We start from the raw sequence: 27,948 nt of genomic DNA on the forward strand, positions 1-27,948 counted from the left end.
ATCTTTTTCAAGAGATTGGCTGTCAACTGTAGTTTTTTTAGGTAGCACTTTCATAAGAACCAATGAGACCTTGAAAATTCAGATGTATTCTGAGCATGAAATGTGGTTGAAGATGTCAATTTTTAAACAGCATTTTGAGAAGTAGTTAGCTTAAAAGTATAGCAATTCAGAACACACAAGGAATGATTTTTGAAGTCTAAAGTCTTAAAACAGGAGAAAGAAATTTGACAGTTTCACTACAATTAGGACTGCATCAGGCTCAGCTCCCACTTGTGAACACTTTTTCACCTAATAGCTTCCTCTGCTGGCCTACAAAGCCTACAACAGAGACTCTAGCTGCCTTACTGTTCACCTAGCTTAGTATACTGGATTTAATGGACATCAGTGACTAAAATTCTGCCATCAAGCCATAATAATCCTCCTGGAAAGGTGGCCATATTGACTACACACACACACACACACACACACACACACACACACCCCACACCAAAAAACATGTTTAAGACCAAATATATTTGTACATATATATCATATATATACATATATATATGTGGGTACATATATATTTATGTATATGTGTGTATTGTAATGAATACTAGATTAAAAGAGGGAAGTAGACTCTCGGTTTCCTTTCTCCATATATTGTTGGAGAATCACTTACATGTGCTAGTAGTATTTTCAGGTTAACTAGCTAACAAGTGATTAGTTACAAATATTCTCCATCACTTGCCCCTCTCTTTACTGAGAGACTCTTATAATTTCTCACTACAATAGAATGGTATATAGGATAGAAAGATATTTTTTAAATGGTTCCCATTAATTAGGAAAGGGAGAAAGAAATCATGGTATATGAATATAATGTAATATTATACTGTAAGAAATTGTAAAATTATACTGTAAGATGCAACATAGAAATAAGTGAAAATCTTACATAATGTCTGCAGTAATAATGTCAAAGAAGACAACATTGAAAGATTTCAGAATTCTGATCAAAGGAGTGATCAATTATGACTTCAGTGGTTAGAGATGTGGAACACTTTTTTTTCTAGTCATTATTCATTATTTTGTTTAACTGCACTTATATATGGGTGGGTGATAACCCTCCCCAAGTGGGTGATTTAGTGAAAGAGGGAGGTTATCTCAGAGTAACAATGACATAAAAAGAGTGTTGATAAGACCTTTAAAATTAAGAACAGAGTGAAGTTGTTAGAACCTTGAATCTTTAGTAGATAAATACTTTAAAGTCAGTAAAGGAACATATTTGAATTAGGGCCAAAGCACTAAGGGTCATTCACTAGGATTTAGAGGAACTAAATTAGGGCACAAAGTCCAAGGTAGAAAGTCAAAATTAAAACCAGAACTGAGTTCCTGGGTTATCAAGGAGTAACCCTGAAGTATAGTTAACAGATTCATGGTCAGCAAATACAGCCACACCGCTGTTGAAGTTTACTGGACATCCAGCTCAGGTCAGGGTAAGAACTTAAACTGCAGGCATACTGTGTTATTGATTTAGGCAGCCTTCCAGGTCTCAAGTAGTCAGTTACATATGGGTTTTCATACCTTATAGTTCTTCTATCTCATATCAATGTGCAATTCAACAAAAACTATTCATGCACCATCTATGTGCCAGTCCAATTCTAGATGTATGAGATATTAATACAAAAATGAAAAATTCCTTGCCTTCAAGGAATTACATTCTACTAGAATTCTACCTCAGGCTAGCATGGAGGATGGGATGAAGGTGAAGATGAGGAACAATTTTAAGGCCTGGGAGAAGAAAAGAAGTAATGAGTTCTTCAGTGTTTATAACTTTGCCTCAGATATTGTGATGGAATATTTTACAGCTTTTTCCAGTCAGTCACCCATGTTCAGCCTGCCCTCACATCCCACCTACTTTATTCTTCTGCTTTCCCCACACTATCAGAACTTTTTTTTTTCTTCTTTCTCCCATGGTCACCTCTATCACCAAATCTACCTCTTGTCAAAATATAGCAAAAAAGAGTGAGGAAACCTAGAATATATTTAAGATATATCAAAGTGTTATGATAAGTAGTGTTTGAGCAACAGTAGAACCAATTCAGGTTTTTGTTGTTGTCTTTGCTATTGATTATAATCAAATGAGAATTATAAGTAACTCCTCTAAATCACCAGATAGAGCAGTTCCAAAACTCCAAGGATGTAGGAAACATAACATGTAAGAAATAGGCTTGAATAATAAAAAGATTAAAAACTGTTCTCCTTTATTTCATAGAAGAAAACTAATATTGTCTTTTTCACTATAAATATGTTTTGTCTCTCTCAATCTCATTTTCCTAAGTGAATTTTTGATGTTTGTGCTTATTTTCTGTTTCTTATTTTAAGTTTCCATTTAAATTTTTTCCATTCCAAATTCTATTTCAAACTTCATACTCTTGAAGTGCTCACATCTAGGTTCTGGGTTTTTGTTGTTGTTTTTACTACCTTAGTACAATTGGGCTGCCTGGTAGAAACAGCTTTCTGAGTAGACAGAATAATGTCAAAATGGAAGAATAATATGGTGGAAAGAGCATTAAACTTAGATTCATTGAAGCAAAGAATATCTGATTTGGAAAGGACTTCAATTACATTATTGAATGATCCCCTTGATCAAGGTCTTCCTGGCAGAGTTGGTGGGGAGTTGGGGGTGAGTGGGTGATGGTCAGGAATCTAATCCCAGTTCTTATACTGGTCTGTGATATCTTGGGCATTTCATTAGCTGTGCCTAAGTTTCTTCATCTAAAAAATGTGGGGAAAGCATGTTGCAAACCTGAAAATGTTTTATCACTTTAAGTTATTATCAACATTCCTTAATTACAGTATTATGCTCTTGACTTAAGATGAATGGGGTCAAAATAGAAACATTTTTAGGCTCAATTTATATATCAGTATGAACAAATTTATCATCTGCTCTCTGAAATTTTTATTAGAAATGGAAAGAAAAATAAGGGAGAACCTGTGGACAATAGATGTCTAAGGCTTGAGAGATGCGGTTTAGTTTAGGGCCAACTGGCTTCAGACCTACAGAATATAGCCAAGGAAGCATTTTTTAGATGGAACATCTCAACTCTATAAGTAACAGGAAGTTTTTTTTTTTTTAATCTTGAAAAAAGTAAAGATATTTTCGCAACTTTTGAATAAAAGAGAAAATAGGAAAAATTTATTTTCTTTATGTCCATAAAAAAGAAATCTTTTACATCTTTGTTTCTGACTAGATAAAACCCAAACTGTTTTTTTAAATAATGTTACTATTAGCTAACTAGAATAATTAATGTCTGTGAAAGCCTGTTTTCTCCCAAAATTCAAGAGCGAAAGACCATCTTGTGTCAGTTGCATTTAGCTCCACAGATGTGAAATTTCTTCATTTTACTCAAGGGTTCAAGACAAGTGATACTTGAAGAAATATGAAACTAAGCATTTTTGAGCTATTTGCAGCTCTTGGAAATCAGTCCTTGTAAGAAAGCAATAATATCCAGCTAGTTGATTTATCAAAATGGAAAGAAACAACATTCTTGATAATACTCAGGATCAAACAAAGTGGACAATCAGAAAACTGGGTGGAAATACCCCCCCACACACATCTTTTTTAAACAAAATCATGATATTAAAAAAAAAGAATGCCTAATTAAATGAAAGTTCATTTAGAGAAAAGGGAGATGTAGAGATATTATGTAGAGATTATGTAGAGATAAGGGAATCTAATGAAATTAAGCATTAAAGATGATTTACAGTATAACTTAGTCTCAGAGAAAGGAAAAAATGGGCTCTTAATATTTTGGAAAATAAAAGTGACAACCAAAAACAGGACTTGCATAACAAGTTGAAAACCTTCTTTAGAACCACATTAATGAAAGGGTGGATATGTTGCTAAATCAATTGAGAGTCTTTTCTCTGGACAAGTTTTTAATTATAATCCTTAATTGTCCAGAGTTCATATTGCTTTAATTTTTTACCTGGTTAAGTGGGGGGGAGGAGATTAATTTATGGCCACATATTTAGAAATCATGTTTCTCCACTAGCTGCTTTAAAAAAAATGGACATTTTTTCTTATTGGTATGACTTAACCAATTACTAAAAATTCTTTGGCCTGGTTGAAAAGATTATTATTTCAAAACTAACACTTCAAGTAACAAAATAGTATAATTATTATGCAATGACTTCACATGTATAATGGGCATCATATTGCTTGCCTTTTCAATGGTGTGGGGGAGGGTTTAGAGGGAGGGAAAGAATTTGGAACTCAAAATAAAAAAGTGAATGTTAAAAAATAATAATTATTATTAAGCAATGGCAAAGTATTTTGTATAGTTGAACAAGAGAATGGTTAAATAAAAAGCCCTTATTAAGTTTTTGCTATGTGAAAAGCACTCTGTATACAAAGAGAAAAACAAGACAGTCCCAGCTCTCAAGGAATTCATATTCTTATAGGGAAGATAATACTTATAGGAGGTTTCAGATGTAAGTCAAATGCAAAGACCCCTCCCCCAACCCCTAGTCCTTAGCAAAGCAAATTGTCACACATCTTCTGTAATGTTTCTACCACTGCTGATCGTATATCACATCATCATAACAAATAATGTCAAATATCTGTATAATATTTCCCATTATAAAAAGTGATTTTACATACTTCCATACCTTCATCTGATATCTCCATTTACTACAACTCTGTGAGATAGATGAGGGTATTCATGGCATTTTCCAGATGAGAAAAATAAGACTCAGAGAGTTTACTGGAGGTGGGACTTGAGGATGAGTCTGTGAGCCAAGGAATCTACAGCTTCCAACTTACAGTCAGAAAAGCAGGACCCAGCAGCACAACACTATAGAGTCCAAACATACAGTGTATTCATGTATAAAGTCAGAGGCTTGGATTCAGGGCCTCTTTTCAGGATCTCTTCCAGTTCTACATATAAGATCCTTTTTTGAGATTAGTAGGTTTCCTGTAACAAGCCTGCCAGACTTGTGATCTGGAATTTAGAGACAGTTATTGATTATCTGGGATGCCCTACTAAGTGGAAGAAAAAGCTAGTTTTTGAATGTGAACACCAAACATCTTTGTAATCAGTTATTTAGTGACACTTTTAAAACAAATGTGATCCAGGGAAACCACACACACACACACACACACACACGTATATACATACATAATTTTATTTTCCCCAAATTACATATTAAAACACTTTTTAACATTTCTGGGAATTTTTGAAGTTCTGACTTCCAAATTCTATTTCTTTTTTCCTCCCTTCCTTGTCATGGAAAACATTTTCATATTAGTCATTTTGAATAAGAAGACTTGAATAAAAGAGAAAGAAACAAAATGAAAAATAGCATGCTACAGTCTATATTCAAACAATATTAGCTCTTTCTAGTCTAAGAGATTTTTACTTTTTATTTATTTACCTATTTTTAACACACATTGCCTTATGAATCATATTGGGAGAGATAAATCAGAACAAAGGGGAAAATCACGAGAGAAACAAAACAGAAAAAAGAAGTAAATATAGTATGTTGCTTTACATTCAATCTCCATAGTTCTTTTTCCGGATGCAGGTGGCATATTGTGTCCAAAGTCTATTGGGATTGATTTGGATCACTGAACCATTGAAAAGAAACCAGTTTTCCATAGGTTGATCATTGTATATTCTTGCTGTTAAAGTATACAATGTATTCCTGGTTCTGCTTGTTTTGCTCAGCATCAGTTCATGTAAATCTTTTCAGGCCTTTCTAAAATCAGCTTGTTCATCATTTTTTTAATAGAACAATGTTTCATTACCTTTATATACTACAGATTATTCAACCATTCCCCAAATGATGGGCATCTACTCATTTTCCAATTCTTTGCTACCACAAAAAGAACTACTATAAACATTTTTGTACATGTGGATTCTTTTCCCTCCTTCATGATTTCCTTGGGATACAAATCCAGTACTGACATTGCTGGGTCAGGGCTATATCCCTCTGTGTATAGTCCCAAATTGCTCTCCAGAATGGTTGCATCAGTTCACAACCCCACCAACAATGTATTAGTGTCTCAGTTTTCCCACATCCCCTCCAATATTTATCATTATCTTTTCTTGTTATATTAACCAATCTGAGATATGTGAGGTAAGTTTTTTACTTTTTTGAGTCAAAAAATTCTTTGGCAATCATCTGGTGAATCTTATGAAACCTTTCTGAGAATAATGCTTATAAATGAATAAAATGAAATTCATAGAATTGTAAAACAAATCAATCATATTGAAATACAGTTATAAAAATGTTTTTAAGTTCATGAACACCAGGGTAAGAAATTCTATTCCAATTTTATTCATTTGCATTGTAAGGGAGGGGAAAATTTTGTGGGGGAAGGGATTGTTTCTATTTTATGAGCAGGACATTTGGCCTGTCCATGTCTATTCTTCATACCTATCACATGTCTGGTCTAAATTATTTTCTAATAATATATTTTCTTAACATCACAAGTGCCTGCTTCGTAGAAATATGCTACAACCTTCCTTGGCCCTCCATACAGCTTTTCATTTTCCTTCATATTATAACTTGGGTTCTTTGAAAATTATGACTTTCCATTGTTTACAATCATATCAAACATAAACAGAACATTTGTGTTAAAAAGTTAGGTTTCAAATTTGGGAGAAGCACAGGATCATTAAAAGCATTTATGCTGGGTCTCCAGTGAAAATCAGCTTTTTCTCTCTCTCTCTCACTTTATTCTGAATCATATTTATTATTCATTGCAAGTGTCTGTTACAAATATATGTACTATTAAAGTATCAACTCAAAAAAACTGGCTACCTAAGTATATATTATAATTTCAGCAATAATAATTTATTGTCTATTTGGTTGTTTCAGTATGGATTTTTAGACCAATGTTGTTTGTGTAATCATTGGTCTCATTGAAAAAGTTGGGTAATATTTTGGGACATAATACATTACAGCATCAAGACTCTGCTGTCTAAAAGTACTTTCTTGTCCATTCGAACCTTGTGTAGGAAATTCTCTGTGACAGTGGCAGTCATCTCAGATGAGCATGTCTTCCTGTTTTATGATTCAGTCAATATTAGTTATTAAAAAATCACTGAACAGAGTTAAAGTTGTTCAATGCAGCCTACCAAGCTTTTCTCAAGGATTTTTCTATGATTACAGGATCATAGATTTAGGAAGGGATCTCATAGACCTTTTAGTCCAATTCTTTCATATTACAGATTTCAGAAAGTTTAAACAATTTTCCTGAGCCTACGTAGAGATGACAGTATTAGAATTTTAACTCATCCATGTGGATAGTGAGCCAGGTCTTGACTTTTATCTTATTACTGGACTTATTGTGGAAGAGAGAGTGAGGCTAATGATTTGGTGGAGCTCTGCTTCATTTAAAGCCAATTCATGCAAAATTTAAGACATCATCATCCTTGTGATGTTAATGATTCTCTTCAAAAATTGAAGGACCAATAACAACAAGAGTACCAGGACTGGAATCAGGAAGATTCATCCCCCTGAGTTGAAATCCAGCCTCAGATACTTATATGCATGACTCTGGGCAAATGAATTTGCCTTTTTTATCTCAATTTCCTTATTTGCAAAATGAGCTGGAAAAGGAAATAACAACTACTCTAGAGTATCTTTGGAAGAAAACCCCCAATGGGGTTATAAAAAGTCTGAAATGACTGAACAACAATTACAAATCCCAAATTCAGAACTTGTTATATTGAAATATAATATAAATATGATATAAAAGGAGAAACTAATAAATCAAATGCTTTTTTAAAAATATTCAGCTAATACTAAGCACAATGGGATCACATATTTTCCGTGCCCTTTAGTCAATTGTGTGGCTATATAGTCTGTTAATAGAATATTGTTTGAGGGAGTCTATCCAGTACATAGTGCTTAGCAAGTCTTGTTGACTGACTTATGTTTTCATCAAGGATACATATATAGTTCATTCTCATAAAAATGTTATACAATGGGGAGGTTTAAATACAGGCCATTACTTTGCCTTTTGGGAGGTAATAAAATCATCTGTGAGTTTTTTTCCTATTTACTTGATTATTCTGTTCTCATTCCATCCCCTCCTTATCTTATAAAACAATTCTTCAAGGCTGTCAATATTATGTTGCTTCTAATATGCCTTTACTCTTTCTGGTTTAAGCTCTGTTATCATCAATCGTTAAGTGCCATTTAAACTTCCTTGTAAAGCTTATGGGAGATTGAGTTCTTACAGCCCAAAAGTAATAATTCCTTTGTTCTTCCTAATGAGGAAAATAGATCATCACAGAAACATTGGCACATAAGTTTCATTTTCTATTCATTTGTTGTCCTCTGCTTTCCAGCCTCCTACTCATTGCCTTCACTTCCTTACCTCTTACTTACTTCTCAACCTCCATAATCTGACTGTTTTCTTGGAGTTTATCAACAGTTTCTTAATTGTTAAAGCCAGTGTTTTTTTTTCAGCCATTATATTTCATGGCCTCTTCAGTTTTTGACAAGATCAACCATCCTATACTGGATGCTCTCTTCCTTCTATTATGCTCTTGAGAAGCTTGACTATTCTACCTGTCTGGCTGACCCTTAGTGAACTTTACAAGTTTATCTTATATTTCTGTCCCTTGAGTATGTTGCCTTTCAAAGCAGTGTAATGAATCTATTTTTCATTTTCTATATACTCTTTCAGTGAGTTCATTAACTCTCTAGCCTTCAATTATCATCACTACACACTGATTCCCAAATTCATATATCCAACCTTAATCTTTCTCCAGAGTACCTGGTTATCATCACTCTTTGTTGAAAATATCCATCTCACTGTCAGAGATACATATATGAAATTTAGCATGTATAAACCATAGCTTATTATTTTCCTAAAACTAGACTTCCTTCAAATATCCTTTAAAAGAAAATAAATTTCTTTTAAAGCAGGATTTTTTTAACCTGTGGTGTATTAACTTGATTTTTTTTCTATTCTGAAAACTGTATTTCTCTATTATTAATTTTCTTTATATGCCTATGTATTTTAGTTTATGCAGTTAAAAATATGATTGTATATTATAGAGCAGCAGTTACCAAAACTATTTGGTATTGGCTAAGGAATAGATTAGTTGATCGGTGGAATAGATTAGGTTCAAGGATAAAACAGTCAACAAATATAGCAACCTAGTCTTTGACAAACCCAAAGATCCCAGCTTTTGGGATAAGAACTTACTGTTTGATAAAATTGCATGGGAAAATTGAAACTAATATGGCAGAAACTAGGCATTGATCCATACTTAACGCCAGTACACCAAGATAAGGTCAAAATGGGTTCATGACCTAGGCATAAAGAATGAAATTATTAATAAATTAGAGGAACATAGGATAGTTTACCTCTCAGACCTGTGGAAGGGGAAGGTCTTTATGACCAAAGCAGAACTAGAGATCATTACTGATCACAAAATAGAAAATTTCGATTATACCAAACTGAAAAGTTTTGTCACAAAACAAAACTAATGCAGACAAGATTAGAAGGGAAGCAATAAACTGGGAAAATATTTTTACAGTCATAGGTTCTGATAAAGGCCTCATTTCCAAAATATATAGAGAATTAACTCTAATTTATAAAAACCAAGCCATTCTCCAATTGAAAAATGGTCAAAGGATATGAACAGACAATTCTCAGATGAAGAAATTGAAACTATTTCTAGTCATATGAAAAGATGCTCCAAGTCATTATTAATCAGAGAAATGCAAATTAAGACAACTCTAAGATACTACCACTACACCTGTCAGATTGGCTAAGATGACAGGAAAAATAATGATGATTGTTGGAGGGATCGGAAAACTGGGACATTGATGCATTGTTGGTGGAGTTATGAAGCGAATCCAACCATTTTGGAGAGTAGTTTGGAACTATGCTCAAAAGTTATCAAACTGTGCATACCCTTTGATCCAGCAGTGTTACTACTGGGATTATATCCCAAAGAGATTATAAAGAAGGGAAAGGGACCTGTATGTGCACGAATGTTTGTGGCAGCCCTTTTTGTAGTGGCTAAAAACTGGAAACTGAATGGATGTCCATCAGTTGGAGAATGGCTGAATAAATTGTGGTATATGAAAATTATGGAATATTACTGTTCTGTAAGAAATGACCAACAGGATAATTTCAGAAAGGCCTGGAGAGACTTACACGAACTGATGCTGAGTGAAATGAGCAGGACCAGGAGATCATTATATACTTCAACAACAATACTGTATGATGACCAGTTCTGATGGATCAGGCCATCCTCAGCACGAATCAACAAATCATTTCTAATGGAGCAGTAATGAACTGAACTAGCTATGCCCAGAAAAAGAACTCTGGGAGATGACTAAAACCATTACATTGAATTCCCAATCCCTATATTTATGCACACCTGCATTTTTGATTTCCTTCACAAGCTAATTGTACAATATTTCAGAGTCTTTTTTTTTCTACAGCAAAATAACGTTTTGGTCAGGTATACTTATTGTGTATCTAATTTATATTTTAATATATTTAACATCTACTGGTCATCCTGCCATCTAGGGGAGGGAGTGGAGGGGGGGTAAGAGGTGAAAAACTGGAACAAGAGGTTTGGCAATTGTTAATGCTGTAAAGTTACCCATGTATATATCCTGTAAATAAAGGGCTATTAAATAAAATAAAATAAAAATATGATTGGCCAAAAAAATACAAAAGCATCATCAAATTGCTAAAGAGCCCCATGACACCCAAAAGATTAAGAACCTTTGTGTTTAAAAAAAAAACCATTGTCTTTTCAATCATCTTGATCTATAACTAATTCTTCCCTCTCCCTCACTTTCTATGTACAATTAGTTGCCAAGTCCTGTCAGTTATTCGACTACAACTCTTACATTTATCTTCTTTTCTCTGCTCTAACCTACTAGTAGAATGAATAACACCAATATTAAATTTACCAGTTTCATATAAATTGAACTACCAAAGCAAATGGGGTGAGCAAGGGAGTAGTTAGTTCAGCAGAATACATGTTATCAGTAATAATGTTATTATACTAGTAATAAAATTCTTAATAATCATAGGATCATATACTTAGAAGCAGAGCAGATTTCAGAGGTTTTGAATCTAACATTTCATTTTACAAATTAGGAAACTGAGGCACAGAGAAGTTAATTGACTTGCCCAAGGTCACACAGGAAGACTATGGAGAGCTATGATTAAAACCCAGACCTCTGGCTCAAATCCAGCACTATTTTCCCTCTAACATTCTGTTTCTTTGGGAACAGATTGCTGAATTGAGTAACCTCTCCCTTTTCTGCCACTTCATAAGTGTTTTATTGTTATTTTTGAAAATGATGAAGTAATTCCATAAGACTGGGGTTTATTTTTTTCTCTATGTGTTTAGTAAATTTCTGTGTCCAAATAATTCATTACCTAGTAGCTTTTGGGAGAAACTATTATTTTTTTGATGAGTTTCTCTGTGCTAGATTAGTTCTTGAAAAAGAAACTCAATCTGGTTCTTAGCTTTTCCAAAATGGCAGAACCTACCATACCCTGCCCCCTGCTGGCAAAGTCTTGGAAAATCAAGGTCGCCTCCTTATTGATGAGATATTTCAAATGGCACTTTAGTAGATCAGAATAGTTCTCTTTAAATTTAATAGTACATAGTTTATTTGTAAAGTATTAAGATTACAGGGTACTTTCCTTACAACCCTGCGAGATAAGACGTGATATCACTTCACTACCATTTTACAAGTAAGGAAATGGTGACTGATCAATTCCTCACTCTCTATCACCTCCCATTTCCAACTTACTGCAAAATTTTTCAGTTGTACTTTCATAACTCTCCCATATACTCTCTTCTCATCTATGATGGTTGCCACCACCCTGATGTAGATTGTTGTCTTTCACTTAACTGTCAAAATGGCAAAAGTTGCAGGTCTGCCCATGTCACTTCACTACTAAATAAACTTCAAAGACTCCTAATCACCTCTAGAACTGAAAACAAATCCTCTATTTGATATTCAGAGACATTCATGACTTCATTCTTCTGCCCACCACTTTTCTAGAATTCTTACACCTTATAATCCTCACTACATACTCTGACATTAGTCTATTTGCTATTCCTCAAACAAGAAATTCCATCTCCAATTCCATGCTTGAGATGCTTTCATTTCTCCTTTCTGTCTCCTGGTTTTTCTGGCTTCTTTCAAATACCAATCAAAATAACACCTTCAGAAGGAAACCTTTCCCAATATCTCTTCACTTTAGTGCTTTTCCTCTGTTTATTATTTCCTAATTACCCTATATATAGTTTGTACATTTGTTTATATGTTGTCTCCACAATCAGATTGTGATTTCCTTTTCTTTTTTTTTTAATAGCTTTTTATTTACAAGTTATATGCATGGGTGATTTTATAGCATTGACAGTTGCCAAACCTTTTGTTCCAGTTTTTCCCCTCCTTCCCCCCATACCCTCTCCCAGACGGCAGATTGACCAATACATGCTAAATGTGTTAAAGTATAAATTAAATACAATATAAGTATACATGTCCTAACAGTTATTTTGCTGTACAAAAAGAAATGTTGTGCCATTAGCCTGTGAAGGAAATAAAAAATGCAGGTGGGCAAAAATATAGGGATTGGGAATGCAATGTAATGGTTCTTAGTCATCTCCCAGAGTTCTTTCACTGGGTATAGCTGGTTCAATTCATTACTGCTCTATTGGAACTGATTTGACTCATTTTATTGCTGGAGATGGCCATGTCCATTAGAACTGATCATATAGTATTGTTGTTGAAGTATATATAATGATCTCCTAGTTGTGATTTCCTTTTCAACAAAGACTGCTTTATATTATCTATTTTTAGCATGATGTCAGGCACACAGTAGGTGCTTAATAAGTATTTCTTGACTTACTGAGTGATAAAATGACTTAGCCATAATCACACAGCTGAAGAGGAAAATGCACAATTAGAATTCTCTGAGTATACAGCTAATATCTCTTTCCACAGTAAATACTTATAGTCTCCTGTGAACAGGCGCTACACAGAGAATACTTAGCATAATGCTTAGCCTTCTTGGGCAAGACAAAAATTGATGAATGCATGATTACACACAGAACAACTTGTATCCATGTGTTTTCATATTTGAACAAGCAAGATCTGCATTCACCCAAGCAGATGCCAATGTTCCTGTATCTTTTTGCTTATCTGAGTCACCCTCCTATTGTTTAAATTAGGCATTGGGGTTTCATTTCTGTTCATTCGGCAACTAGCTTCATCCATCAAAAACACTCCAAGGCATTTCTTAATTCTAGGTCCCATTGTGTGCCTCAGGAACAGCTCTAGGATTTTTCAAAGTTTTCCAAAGAAAAGTGCTTCCTTTGTCCCCTTAGTCTCTTTTACTCCTATCCTCACTCCAGCCCGTGTAAAAAAAAAAAAAAAAAAAAAAAAATTAATGCACTCATTGTACTGAAAAATCACACTTCTGAAAATGCAAATTTGTCTAAGGAAATACTTTTACTAGTAGAATTTTAAATGTTTTAATTGAAAGTATAATGTATAGTATAATTTGTAAGGCTTTCAAATTGATCTCTGAGCTGGAAGAATTGTCACTGAAATGAAAAGAGGCTGATTTAATCATTAAAAAAAAATTTCCCCTTTCCTGCTGGGGTCAGCACAAATGCGAATCTTTGCTCCCCCCTTTTTCTTTCTTTCTTTTTCTTTTGGTATTTGTGTTATTATTATTATTATTAATTATTATTATTATTATACCAGAAGACCTATATGGGAGGAATGCTAAAATCTGAATTAAAAATAGCATTTTTATGTCCTCCCACTCACTGTACTTGAGTGCACTGTGAATGCCTTTTATAAATGCAGACATTCTGCCTGGCTAGATAAAAGAAGCTGTCATTTCATTTTCATAACGAAGTCATTCCCAGGAGAATTTCATTGTTTTAGCAATAGAATTTTTCTAAAAGGTCTCTTATTTTGCCTGAAAAAGGTAACAAAAATGAACTTTTGAGAGCTCATTCTACAAAACAATTAAGGAAAGAGGCTGTCTCCCTTTTGATGTACTGGGAGTTGTATGTGGGAGAATCCCCTGAGCCCTGATATTAGGGTAAATCTGGAAGGTTGAATTTGGGGAGGGAAGAGATCAAACCCATTAGCCTCCCCAGACAAAAGAAAAGAGCATGACATTAGCCATGTATTTGTATGTGTATGTTCTAGAGCTATTTAACAAAAATCAATTATTCTTTTACAAATAGCTTAAGTTTTTTTCCCCTTTTTTAAGATTTAAGAAGCATCTATAACGGATTTTTTACCCAAGATCTATGAACTTTTAAATAAATTGATAATTATATTTAAATATAATTGGTTTCCTTTGTAGTTCTTTATATTTTATTTTATACATTTAGAAACATGATTCTGATATTAAATGAGCATCATGACATAAAAACAAAACAAAGCAAACAATAACAACAAAAGTTTAGCCTTTTGTTAAATCCCTTATCTAGGATAAGTAGGATATTGGAAATTATCTGGGTATCATTGATGAAATCTTGAGTTCAACCACTAATGTCAGTTTCTTAGAACAGAAAGGACTTAGTATCATCAAGTCCTGCCTTCCAGAGGTTGGCCATAACTTTTCCAGAGCCTTCCAGTCATTGACTGCTCTATTTCAATTAGTCCCATTCCTTGGGCTTATTATGCTCTGCTTTCCCAGCATGTACTGCAGGCTTCTACTCTGCAGCCTTACTTAAAACGTTCTCCAAAAGGCATGTGTGCACATGCAGGAGCATACATAAATGGCCACATACTGATCCATTCCCCAAATAGTGAATCAGATCTTCCATTCATAGAAAGGAAGAAGTAAAGAGTGAATAATCGCATTTCTTGGCTTCTGTACCATACCAAGCAACCCACATCAAAGTGTACCTGCCTTGACTATTTCAAAAGGTAATCCCTGCACTTAATGCCAAGCGGTATTTATCTCTATTACATAGTGTTCATGGCTGGCCCTGTTGAAAGCTTTGCTTTGTGCTAGAATAGTTTTATTAAACCACCCTGCAAAGAAGAGATGGTTTCAATAGTGCTCTTGTTCCAGTTTTCTTGGAGAGTCATAGTACTTCTACACGTAGGCTCTCTCCCCAGTAACAATAGGAAAGAGGTTAAAATACCACAGTTTTTCCTATTTGGTTGGTTTTGGATTCATAAAAAGAAAAAAGAACATAAGGAAGATCAATGAGGCTGATGTAAATGAAACTGTAAAATACCCACTGATCAGTGAATGTCTTTGAAGTTACATAATTAAAAGTATCATTAACTTTATATTTTAGAAAGTATTTCTGTGGTTAGTAGCCTTGAGGTCATTATGTTCTCTAATTCATTAACTATTGCTTTTCAGTTAGGATTTAGAGTTTTCTAGGCTGTTACTATTATGATTTTGGGTAATAGAATCTCTCAAAGGGGAAAAGATTGTGGTGAGTATCTAATTTTTCTAGAATTGTTTTATTGTTGTTATTTAAAAATAATCAACAAACTCCTAATCATTATATTGTAAACTCCTTGAGGCCTGATTTTATATTTCTTTTTATCCCCACTATCTCATATCTAGTAGATGCTTAATAAATGCTTATTTACTTGGTGGAGTCTCTTGTAGGTCTCTTAAAGATTTTATTGACTTTCTTACAAATGGGAAAGTAGAGGGCCATATGAGAAAATTGCCTAAGAATCATTTATTTGGCTAATTGACCTTTAATTTAGAGATGCCTATAAATTAAGATAGAATATGTAAATCCATCTTTATTTCTGAATTGACAAAATACATTTCTCCCAATACTTAGACTAAATGATAATCCTTTCAAGTAGAGCAAGAGTTTTAGAGTGTACCTAAAGGATAACGTGTGTGATAAATCCTTCTGTTCTAAAAGGAGGAAGGTAATCCAACATAATGATATGTGCTAAGATAATTCATGGTTTGTTAGTATTCCTTATCTCTTCAAGGCCTTCTAATAACCTTTTTGGCAACATGGTGATTAAAGGGACAATGTCCTAATTGTCAATGAGAAGCTAACTCTTCTTCATAGGTGTCTTTTAGGAGACACATATTAAATTTAGAGGCCATTCAGTACAGCCTAGATCATTTATGGCTTCTTCCATCTCATCATTGTCTTTTCCTCCTAGACCTTCTCCTTCCTCTTACTGTTTTTATTTTTAATAGTATTTTATTTTTCCAAATACATGTGAAGATAGTTACCAACATTCATTTCTGTAAGACTTTGTGTTCCAAATTTTCCCCCTTCCCTCCCCAAGACAGCAAATAAGCTATATAGGTTAAATATGTGCAATTCTTTTAAACATATTTTCATATTTGTCATTTGCATGAAAAACCACCAGAAAAAAAATTAAAAAGGTGAAAATGTATTCAGTTTGCAAAGTTCTCTTTCATGATGCAGATGATATTTTCCATCCCAAGTCTAATGGAATAGCTTTGAATCACCACATTTTTGAGAAGAGTCAAGTCCATCACAGTTGATTATCACATAATGTGACTATACAACATTCTCTTGATTCTGTTTGCTTCACTTAGCACCATTTCATATAAATCTTCCCAGGCTTTTCTGAAATCAGCCTGCTCATCATTTCTTATAGAAATGGGTCTTTTTCCTTCTTTTTATGATCTCTTTCTTCCCCTAACTTTATTTGTTTAGATGGCATTACCATCTAAAAATGTATGTTTGTAATAACTTTGGAGTCATTTCCTTTGACTATTTCCTGTCCTTCATTGCCTCCTAAGGTTCTCCAAGCCTTACCATCTACCCTCCCTCCATACCCTTTAAACCAGTGGTTCTCAAAGTATGGTCTAGAGAATCCTGGGGATCTCTGAAACCCTTTTAGAGGGTCTACAAATTCAAAAATAGTTTTTTTTTTCCAATATGGTAAATGTCTATAAATATAACTCAGATAAACAAAAACGCTTTGGAGAGATGCTCAATAAATTTTAATAGGATAAAGATACTGAAAACAAAAGTTTGAGAACCACTGCTTTAGACCCTAGCCTTGTCATCTGATCTTCTGCCACAACCTAAGAATTACTGGGATATGCCTTCACTCTTGGAATTCCACATACTTCTATCTACATCGAAACTTCTCTCATGTGCTTGAGAACAGGGACTGTTTTGACTTTCATATTTTTATCTCAAATGCTTATAGCATCTAATAATGAGTACTCATTAATTTTTCCCCATTCATTCATTCATTTTTTTTACTCACAACTGTTGTGAAGGCTTGTTGATTCCACCTATCCTTTCCAATCACATTGCAGCCAGCTTAGTTCAAACCTTGATTATTATGTGCATATACTGTAATAATAGCTCCCAAACTGGTCTCCTATGTCTACTAGATTTCCCTTTCAGAGCTAGTCTTTTTATCCTCCCCAATACACACACACATACAACACACACACACATACAACACACACACACACACACACACACACACACACTGCTGCCCAATGACACTGACTTCTTTAATTTTCCTTAAATAAAATGTTCTATCTTATGACGACTTTGGGCATTTTTACAACTGTCTCTCATAAGAAATGTTCTCCTGATCTCTACCTTCTAGCTTCCTTTAAGTCCTAGTCAAAATTCCACCTTCTATAGGAAGACTTTGCTACTTTTTCTTAATCCTAGTGTCTTCCCTCTGTGTTGATTATCTTCAGTTTATTCTGACTTTATCCTTTCTGTAGTTTATTTGTACATAGGTGTTTGCATGTTGTCTTCCCCATTAGATTATAAAATCCTTGAGAATGAATGTTTTGCTTTTTTTTTTTCTTGCATCCCTAATACTTAGCACAGTGCCTGGCACTTAATATAAATGTTTGTTGACTGAGAATTTTCCCAATGAATTAGTTGCTCCCTTCATATGACTCATTGATTCAGAAACATCTGGTGAAGTTCCATTGTCTTTGGAAAAAAAATATAAATGCTAGATATAGGCATTCAAGGACTGCCACAATCTGCTTCTCATTTACTATTATGGGATGATTTCTTGCTACTTTCTTATGTCTCCCTTATTTGATTGTGAGCTTCTTGTGAGGAGGGGGATTGCTTTTTATATTTGTATTCTCAGTGATTGACATATTCAGGTTTTAATTAATGCTATCTCATTCATTCATTTATTTCTTTGTTTCTTTATCTTCATATTTGTTATTTCCCTTTGTGATTCTGTTAAGTTCCTTGAGGGCAGGGACTGTTTCATTTTGGTTTTCTCAGAATCTGGCATAGTTCCTGGTGGTTTTTTGTTTTTTTCATTGAATGTTCACACCACCCTCCCCAAAGGAATTCTATTTTTCCCATGCAAATTAGCACCTCCTCTGCAACTTATAGTCAGAGAGAGTTGCCTGGGGTCACTGAGAAATTAATTAACTGGCCCAAACCAGTATGTATCTGTCAGGGCTTGACCTCAAGCCTTCATAACTCCAAAGTTAGTTCTCTATTTATAGTGCCATACTGTCTTCTCTTTCCTGGCACTTAGTTGGTGATTAATTAAAAAAATCTTTTAAAAATGAATTGAACATATTTAATATTCTCAACAAATTGGACTGTTCTCATTCCTCCCATTCTCATTCTCCTCTCTCTCTTATTCCTAGTCTGGGTTTCTCCTCATTTGATTTTCCTCATTGACTCTTAGTTTTTTTTTTTTTTTCCATGAGCTGATACTAAAATTAATTTCTGTTCCATGGGCATATTCTAACTCATAGCAGGGAGGAAACAGCCCAAGGCATCCTAGAGGCCAGCAGACTGCCAATCTGAGATGAAAATATTGCCATGGAGATAATCAAGATTATGGATATCAATGATGGCTTAATCATATATTTCAAATTAGGTTAAATGTGTGGCCTTCATAAGGAGATAGTTTCTGCCTTTGCTTTCCTTCTTTCTCTATCCCAATAGAGTAAATACCTTTAAAGAAATTCCCTTTGAAATCTTTCTAGGAATTTGTCCTGTTATAGATGTCCTGGATTCAAACCTTCTGGGGAATCTATGAGTCCCTGACTATTGTGAATAACATTTATAATTCTTTTGATTCAAACTCTCCTGAAGAAGAAACATTTCCTAACATGGCAGTTACCAGCAGTTCTATTAGGTCTTCAAGAAAACTTCAGTTCTGAGTTGGAAAAAGAGACTCTTAGAAAACTTTTTATTGGCTTACTAGAGTTTTTATAATTTTCCTTGATTTTTATGCAAGTGACTGGAGGGGGATTCCCCATATGATGCCAAAGTGGAACATAGGTACAGGGCAAATAAATATGCACAAGAAAATATGAAACTGCTATATCAAGTTTTTTAAAATTGAACTAAGTATTTCCTTATTTTTAAAGTACATTCTTTCTCTAGTGACCAGTCATCTTTTAGGTTTGTTAATATTATTCCTTCCCACATGCACACTTTGACACAATGCTTAAAAGCAGCATGAAACCCCAAAGACCTCTCAGTTCAGTAGTTAATGGATATTTTCCTGAGGTTCTTCTGAGTGTTCTTCTCTTCTCTTTTTATACAATCTCTTTTGCTGAACTCATCAGTTCAGTGAAGTTGATTCCCAGATCTGTATATCCAGCCTTATATCTCTTCTGAGTTCCAATGTTTCACCATTGACTGCCTTTTTGATATCTCAAATACCATCAGAATTTCAAACTCAACATGTATAAAAACTGAGTTCTTTTTGTTTTTCCCCAAATCCACTATTACTGTCAAGGGCCTTCCCATCTTCGTAAATCTCAGTATCATTTCTGACATCTCTTTCACATAGATTCTAAATATCCAATCTTTTGCCAAGTTCTTACCACTTCTATCTTCATAATATTTCACATATTTGTCTCCTTCAGGTAGCTACATGGCCCAGTGGATAGAGTACTGGGCTTGGAATCAGAAAGACTCATCTTGCTGAGTTCATATCTGGCCTAGTTGTATCAGCCTGGGCGAATCACTTTACTCTTTTTGCTTCAGTTTTCTCAGCTGGAAAAGGAAGTGGCAAATCATGATATTATCTTTGCCAAGAAATTCCGCCCCCTCCCCCCCAAAAAAAGAGTTGCACAAAACTAAAAAGTGTCTAATAAAACAAAAAATGTGTCCTTGTCTCCCCATTCACAGTCTACCACTCTAGTTAAGCTTCTCATAACCTCACACCTGGACTACAGAACTAGTCTTCCTATTGACCGCCCTTAAGAAAGCCTTTACCCTCTCCAATCTGTCTTCAACTCTGCTGAAAAAGTGATTTTTTTTTTAAAAAGTGAAAGTCTAAATACCTCATTCCCCTTCCCACTCAGTAAACACCAGTGAAATTTAACGTATTTTGTTTGTCATTTAAAGCCCTTCAAAACCTGACTTCTTTCTACCTTTCTAGTGTTCCTACACTTTACCCCATGTACATACTCTCTGGCCCTCCATGTTTTTCACCCATGCAGTTTTTGACTCATTGGCAGTCAGTCTTCTGTTCCCCCATTCTTGGAATATGTTAACTCCTCACCTCCATCCTGGCTTCCCGGCTTTCTTTAAGACTCAGTTCATATCCTATCTTTTGCAGAAGGCCTTTCCGTGCCATGCGTTCCTAACCCCTTGCTGTCCCACCTTCTCTTTGAGATTACCTTCCAACTCTTCTGAATATGTATGTTCATAGTTGTTGGCATGTCGACCCCTCTGTTAGAGTGTGAGCTCTTTAAGGACACAGATCTTGAATTTGCCTTTCTTTTTATCCCAGGTATTTATCACAGTGCCTAGAATCTAATAAGTAGTTAATAAATGATTATTGGTTCTTTTTTATAATTGATTTTTCTATTCTATTCTATATTCTATATTTCTATTAAATAAAGAACTTGGTTTCTTAGAGAAGTCATTTTCAGGGAACATCTAAAATATGTGTAAGATTGCAAAACAGACTCCAAAATGAAAGTTTGAAGTCATTTAGATTGTTTAGTCTAAAGAAGGCAAATTTAAGATAAAATTACTCCAGTTATGTGATAGACTATTATTTGGAGGATGGTAACTTGATACCCTCTGATCTTGGGGGTTAGAAATGGGCATAAATTATAGCAGTAGAGATTCCCATAAGATGTTTCTCAAGGAGTTTGGGTAACAGTCCCATGCTCAAGACTCTACCACTAGAATACTCCTTATCCTAGAGATTTAGTTACATGCATGAAAACAAGAACAATTCAGCACAGTGTGTATGTGTGTGTGTTTACATGAGTGTACACTGAGAGGTGGATATGGTGGATATCCAACCATACAATCAATGAGAGATAAATTTAAATTCCGTCTCTGATACAAGTGCCTCAGATTATAGACTTTAAGTTATAGAAGAGTTGCTGAAGTTATTAGTAAAAAGGAGTTTCCACATTTCCATTCTGAGGAGTTCCCTTAAAAAAATGAAATCATGAGTCAGGACCAATACACTTACCTTCCTCCATATACATACACGAGCATTCACATACCTGTATGTATATATACACACATATATCTGAGTAATAGTAAATTAAATATAATCAACACCTAAAGTCTCTGATACAAACACAAAGTGTTATATAGAATGAGGAGGAATGTTGACTGTATAATTTCCTTTTCTGGAGAGAAGATGTAGTTGTCAACCTGAAAAAATCTGTTTTCTCAATACTCACCTTTGGGCAGGATATTGAACCAATTACTTCCAATAGTTCTTTCTTCTATTTTCTGTTTCTTTGTCTTTTCATAGCAGGTAAATCACCAAGAATTACTGTCTCAGTGAATGGTTGTAAACTCAGTCTATATCTATCTTATGACCATGCAAAGTTTAGTAGTCTGGGATGTAAGGAATTTTTTCCCTCATGATCTTAAACTCATTATTAAATTAATAAAAAAAAAAAGATTCTTATATCCTTTTTAGTGGATTGGTTTGTTTCAAACAAAGTTTAAATCCTATATCTCTCTGATAATTACTACCTCCAAAATGACAATTACGTTAAAGGTATGATGAATGATATATTTGTTAGGAAATCAATAAAGTTAGAATGAGTTGTGAGAATGGTACAAGTTGGTTTCTTCATTCATAGGAAAACATGAATGAACTTGTCCCAGGCTGCTCTAGGGAAACTAAGGGGAAAGGGGGGTGCTGGAGAGGATTACTGATTTATGTCAGTTGAAAGATTAAGCCAGGCCAACTCCTGTAATAGAGTGAGTGGTGGAGAAAGTCCAGATGAGCACAACATTTCCAGTGCCTTTTATGTTGGTGGGTCAAAGTGCTCATCTTATTAAGAAAACAGAATACTAACTTCAAGACCAGGAAAGAAAACTGCTAGGATAGTAGCAAAAAAACCCCAAAAAACAAAAAAACCCTGGACTCCAAAGATTTGATACTTTCGCTTTGTGTGTATGTCATAAGTCATTTTAACTATTCTGAACTTGTTCTTTCACCTGCAAAAGCAAGTATATTAATTAAACCAACTGCTTCTTTCATTTTTTTCCATTAACGAACATACTTTTATAAACTTGAAAGTACCATGTGAATTGAAATTATTTTTATAAATAGTTATTGAAATGAAGTGAATCCTAGACTCATGAGAGAAATTATGAAAGGCTTCTCTTATTGGAGAATGAATAAACAGTAGGTAACTAAGGAAAGGCATCTAACCTTGAATTGCCAAGTTGATTTTTCATAGGCTTACATGTACTGGGTCTATATTTAAGTCTTTCATTTTAATCATATTCTTTTTTATTCTAACTTTTAGTTATTCAATGATTAAACATTTATTAAATGCCTTTTTCTTTATAGAGCAAGATCCTAAAGTATAAAGTTCAAATAAGATATAGACCAAACTCTGCCCTCATGTAGCTTGTAGTTTAGTGGATAGCATATGACACAGATATAATTCAATTCAGTAAACATTGATAAAGTGCCTACTAAGTGCTAGACAATGTGCTAAGTATTGAGGATATAAAAATGTTATTTTTAGTAGCATTTTATTTTCCCCAATTACATGTAAAAACAATTTTAACGCCATTTAAACTTTTGAGTTCCACATCTTATCACTCCCTTCCTCTCATCTTCCCTCCCTGAGATGATAAGCAATTTGATATAGGTTATACTATATACTCATAAAACATTTCCATATTAATCATTTTATTTGAGAAGAGTAGGAGGGAGAGAAAGAGAGTCAGAGAGAGAGAGAGAGAGAGAGAAAGACCACAATTTGCCCATTCTTGTAATTGATGGGACCCCCTTAGTTTCCAATTCTTAACCACCACAAAAAGAGCTGCTATGGATATTTTTGTGCAAATAGATTCTTGTTTCTTTTTTTTTTTTTTTTTTTTTAATCTCCTTAGGATACAGACCTAACAGAGGTATTGTTGGATTAAAGAATATGCAAAGACTTTTCGTGTGAAAAATAAATTGTTGTTCAGAATTTTTCTTTATAATGAGCAGGTCAATTCACAACTCCACCTACTAGTGAATTATTGTCATTGGAGAAGCAGATAAAAAAAAATAATCCCTTCCCTTAAGGAGCATATGCATGAAAGAAGTGGATGAAAGAATTAGATTATCTGGAAAGATTTGAAAAATATGGAAAGAAAATGAAGTGATACTGAGTGAAGTGAGCAGAACCAAGAAAACATTGTACACAGTAACAGAAACATTGTATAGATGAACCATCTTGATAGACTTGGCTCTTCTCAGCAGTATTGTGATCTAAAACAATTCTAAAAGTCTCATGATGAAAAATGCTGTGATGTCCAGAGAAAAAACTGTGGAGTCTGAATGCAAATCGAAACATACTATTTTCACTTTTTTTTTCTTTCCAGTGGTTTTTCCCTTTTATTCTGACTCTTCTTTCACAACATGACCAGTGTGGAAATGTGTTTAATATGATTGAACATTTATAATTTAGATTGCTTGTTGTCTTGGGAAGGGAAGGTTAAAGAGGGAGAAAGGGAGAAAAATTTGAAACTCAAATTCGTATAAAAAATAAATGTTGAAAACTATCATTACATGCAATTGGGAAAAATAAAATACTATTGAGTGAGAGGAAAAAAAAGAAAAAAAAAAAGACTAGGTTATACTGCTACTCATTACCTTCACCTCAGGTGTATTTTTTAAATTCTTTATTTGTAATTACATTTGCCAATGCCTTTTGTCAGGTCTAAAGTTGGAGTATAATTCACTTTTGCTTTCAATGTGTCAATTTCAGGCATAAGGTTTGAGTGTAATTCATTCTTGTTTTTGATGAGCTAAATGGCAACTTGTCTCTCTAGCAAATATTAGCAAGCCCCTGGTGATGACACTGCAACTCCCACCTGTGTCCTCTGTGAGCTTGTTATCTTAGAAAAATTCATAATAATGAATGTCAGCTGTAGGTGATTGAGCTTGCAAGGGGGACAGTGGCAAAGGGAAGGACCCTAAGCTTAGCACTTAAAATTCCATGTTTTTCAGAGTCCCTAAACCCCAAAACCACTAATGTGAGTTCCTTCACCTCAAGTATGCCTCTCAAGGGCACGCAAGTCAAAATAACTTGATAGTATTGGCCCAGAAAGAGCTATTCCTGGCTGCACTTTAAAAGAAAAAAGAAATATCAGAAATTCAGGCGTGCAAAACACTTATGATTAGGACATGAGTAGGTCTTTTCTGTAAAAATAAAATAAAGTCCAGGCTTCCTTGAGAAATGGCCTTGCTGTGACACTTTTCAGTATGTGTAAGTGTTATTCTTAGTGGGTGGATATGGAGGACAGCCAAGTGGAAAATTTCACAGCACCATAGACACATACCATGAACACAACACAGCAGACTAACAATATCAGCCACTCACAGAGTATATTCGAAGTAATAAGGCACTACCAAGCACTTCATTTGCCTCATCCCTCCCTCTACACATCCATTCCCTCCTCCCTTGCTGTTTTCCCCACCCCGGTCTCTACCCTTTTTTTGTCTTTGTCTTCTTCTCTTAAACTCAGAATTCCTCAGTATCTCCTCCACTCCCCACCCACCCCTTCTCTAGGAAAAAAAAAAAAAAAAGATGCAGCATTGTTGATGGGGAAGATGTTTGGGTGCTAGAGAGATAATGATTCTTGGTGCTGAGCCATCCTTGCTTTTTATATTCTGGCACAGTCTTCAATAAAAAGCTTATGACCACTAATAATTACTTGGTATTTACATAGGGGCTTTCTTCTCAGGAAATGAGAATATATTTTACAAACATGATCTTCTTAATACCCCCAATAGCCCAGAGAGGTTTAGAAGGTACAAAAGATAATTGTCTCATTTCACTCTACTTCACACAGTAAAACTAAGTGGTCAGGTGGCAGATTATAAGAGTATACTGCAAACTCATCTTGAAATGAGGTCTTCCAGAGGGATCTACCAGAATCCTCAATCCACTGGCCTTATAGGATATTGAATTCATTTAGAATCTTAGAATCTTAACTTTAAAAAAAAAATCAATGAAAATTGGACACCAGTGAAATATATTTAACCTAGCTAATAAGGGAAAATATAACTGCTCAGATCATAAATAATTTGTTACGTATTCCTCTTTTTGATTTTTTTCTTTCTTTCTATTCACTTCAAATTAGGATTTTTCTCACTTTCTTATGAAAGAGAAAAAGTACCTGAACTTATGAGCAATCCAGTAACTTCTGAAAAATCTTCGTGGTGAAGAATAAGCCAGGACAACCTGCAAAAGAACACAGTCAATGTTGTAAGTTAACAGCCTTAGTATGGCATCTGTAGTAACATGATTTGCCAAATATTCTGAATCACTGGATTTGACTGAGTCAGGAGGAAGGGCTGGTACTATTACTTATTATCAATTAATTTCTTTGATTATAGATGGAGGGAAGAGATTGTTTACATTTGTAATTTATTATCTTTTCTCTTAACTTTTCTTGGGCAATATTTACTATCAATGTATGAAGTGAAAGGGGATGCAATACAAAGTCTTCCCATGTTTCAAACAAACCCATAATTTCTATTGCTCTTATTAAAGTACTTTATAATGGCTTTCAAAAATCAGGCTATTGAAGAGTTATCACAGAGCAATTAATGAGAAAAGAAAAAGAATAATAGGTCTCAGGCTGGCATTGAATAGCCAAGATTTTTTGAAAATGCATTTTTATTTGTGAGGCTTCAGTGGATTTAAATAGGCTTGTGACTTTTGCTAAACTGAAGGCATGAAAATATGAATGTTTTGTTATTGTTTCTTTGGTTCAGATTTGGCATACTTTGGACAGTCTTATTGAGTCACTGGATTGGGATTTTGAGATTAGTTAAATAGTTCCTGTGTGTCAATACATAGCTAATTTTCATAAAAAAAAAAAAAAACTTTTAATTTGAGTACTGAGGGAATTGAAGAGGACTGCCCTAGTTGAGCCACATGAGGCCTAGAAGTAGCTTACTATTAGCTATTGTATCCTGAGAGGGTATACTCAAGAGCTCTGGTGTACTTTGTTGAAATGTGTAAAGTAAAGATATTTAGAAGAAAGTGTTCACCATTAAAATAAACTACTCAATAGATACAAAAAAATTATTCAGGGCTAGGAATGGGAATTCACATATTACAATATTGGGGAACACTTAGTAATACTTAGAAATCATCCTGGGGTAATTGCAACCTCCTATGCTTTCTTATCCTTACTGATACTCTTTTGTAAATATTTCACAAAGTATATATGCTTTTTAAAACACTGGAGAATTTCCTCGAGTTCAGCATCTTCTTAGCCTTTTTGTTTTTTGAGAGGTGGGATGGGCAGGCAATCTGGTGAAATTAGAATAGTCTCTAGGTAGTACAGTGGATGAGATGTCAAACCTAAAGTCAGTATTTTGAATCAATTCAAATCTAGCCTCAAACTCTTACTAGCTATGTGACTCTTGACATGTCACTTAACTTTCTTTGTCTCATTTAGTCATCTGTAAAATGATCTGGTGAAGAAAATGGTAAATCACTCCAGTATCTGTCAAGAAAACCCTTACAAAGGATGATGAAGAGACAGACATGATTGAAAACAACTAAACAATAAAAACAACAAAGAAACCTAAGGAATCTCAGAATGATATTTTTAAATGCATAAAGGAAAATACACATGATTGTAAAAAAATTATGTTGAAATATAATTATCAAAAAAAATTTTTTTAATTCACAGACTCCAGGTTAAAGACTCCTATTTTAATACTTTCTGAGTTCCACTGTACTACTTGGGCTATCTGTTATTGATATTGCACTAGAATGTTTACAAAGTGCTTTTGTAAAGTAAATAAAGCAAATATGTTGTTTTCATTCTTCACGTGAAAAAATAAATACGGGTATAGCTTACTTTCTTTTCTGATCTGTTATTTTATCCAACCATTGCTGATTTAACCTATTTCATGTTTTTAGCCTACTTTAAGCTATGAGTAAGAATTTATCAATAGCAAATAGTAATAGCAATTAACATTTGTATAGTACCTGAAGGTTTAAAAGTATTTTGCATATATTATTTCACTTGATCTTTACAATAACTGCATGAATTTCAGGCTATAGTCATCCCATTTTGCAGATCAAGAAACTGGAATTGAGAGACTGAGCCAAGAGGTCAGAGAGAAGCCAGGAAGTTGTCTGAGCTCTCCCAAGTTCCTCTTAGAGACAATATTAAATCAAGCTCCTAAAATCATTTCTAGAGTCACAGAATATACAAAAAGATGGAGAGAAACAATTTTCCAGCACAGAATCATTTAGAAAGACTTCAGAAATGGTTTGTCTTACTTGGGTAAAAGTAGAATGCAGGCCACCACAAGCAGTATCCAAGCAAGCCAGTAGGAAGCTCTTAGCCACATCACAAATCAGCAACCCGTTCCCCAAATGGAAAAAGAGATTCAAAAGTTAACTGAAGAAAAATCATTCCTTAAAAATTAGAATTGGGGAAGTTGAAACTAATGACTCTATGAGACATCAAGAATCAA

At 34.2% G+C, this 27,948-nt stretch overlaps 1 protein-coding gene across 5 annotated transcripts in view; it reads left to right on the top strand.

Annotated features, from left to right (window-relative positions):
• ATXN1 (ataxin 1) overlaps positions 1–27,948 on the top strand; it is a 508,201-nt gene that overhangs the window by 297,570 nt on the left and 182,683 nt on the right. For 4 of the 5 annotated variants that reach the window (XM_031946815.1, XM_031946812.1, XM_031946816.1 and 1 more), the window contains one exon: positions 25,587–25,711. The exons of the other annotated variant lie outside the window; for it this stretch is intronic. The gene's annotated coding sequence lies outside the window, so the exon portion shown is untranslated. The remainder of the gene's footprint in view (positions 1–25,586; positions 25,712–27,948) is intronic. 5 annotated transcript variants of the gene reach the window in all.

This window comes from Sarcophilus harrisii, chromosome 1 (genome assembly GCF_902635505.1).
Source record: "Sarcophilus harrisii chromosome 1, mSarHar1.11, whole genome shotgun sequence".
NCBI lineage: Eukaryota > Metazoa > Chordata > Mammalia > Dasyuromorphia > Dasyuridae > Sarcophilus > Sarcophilus harrisii.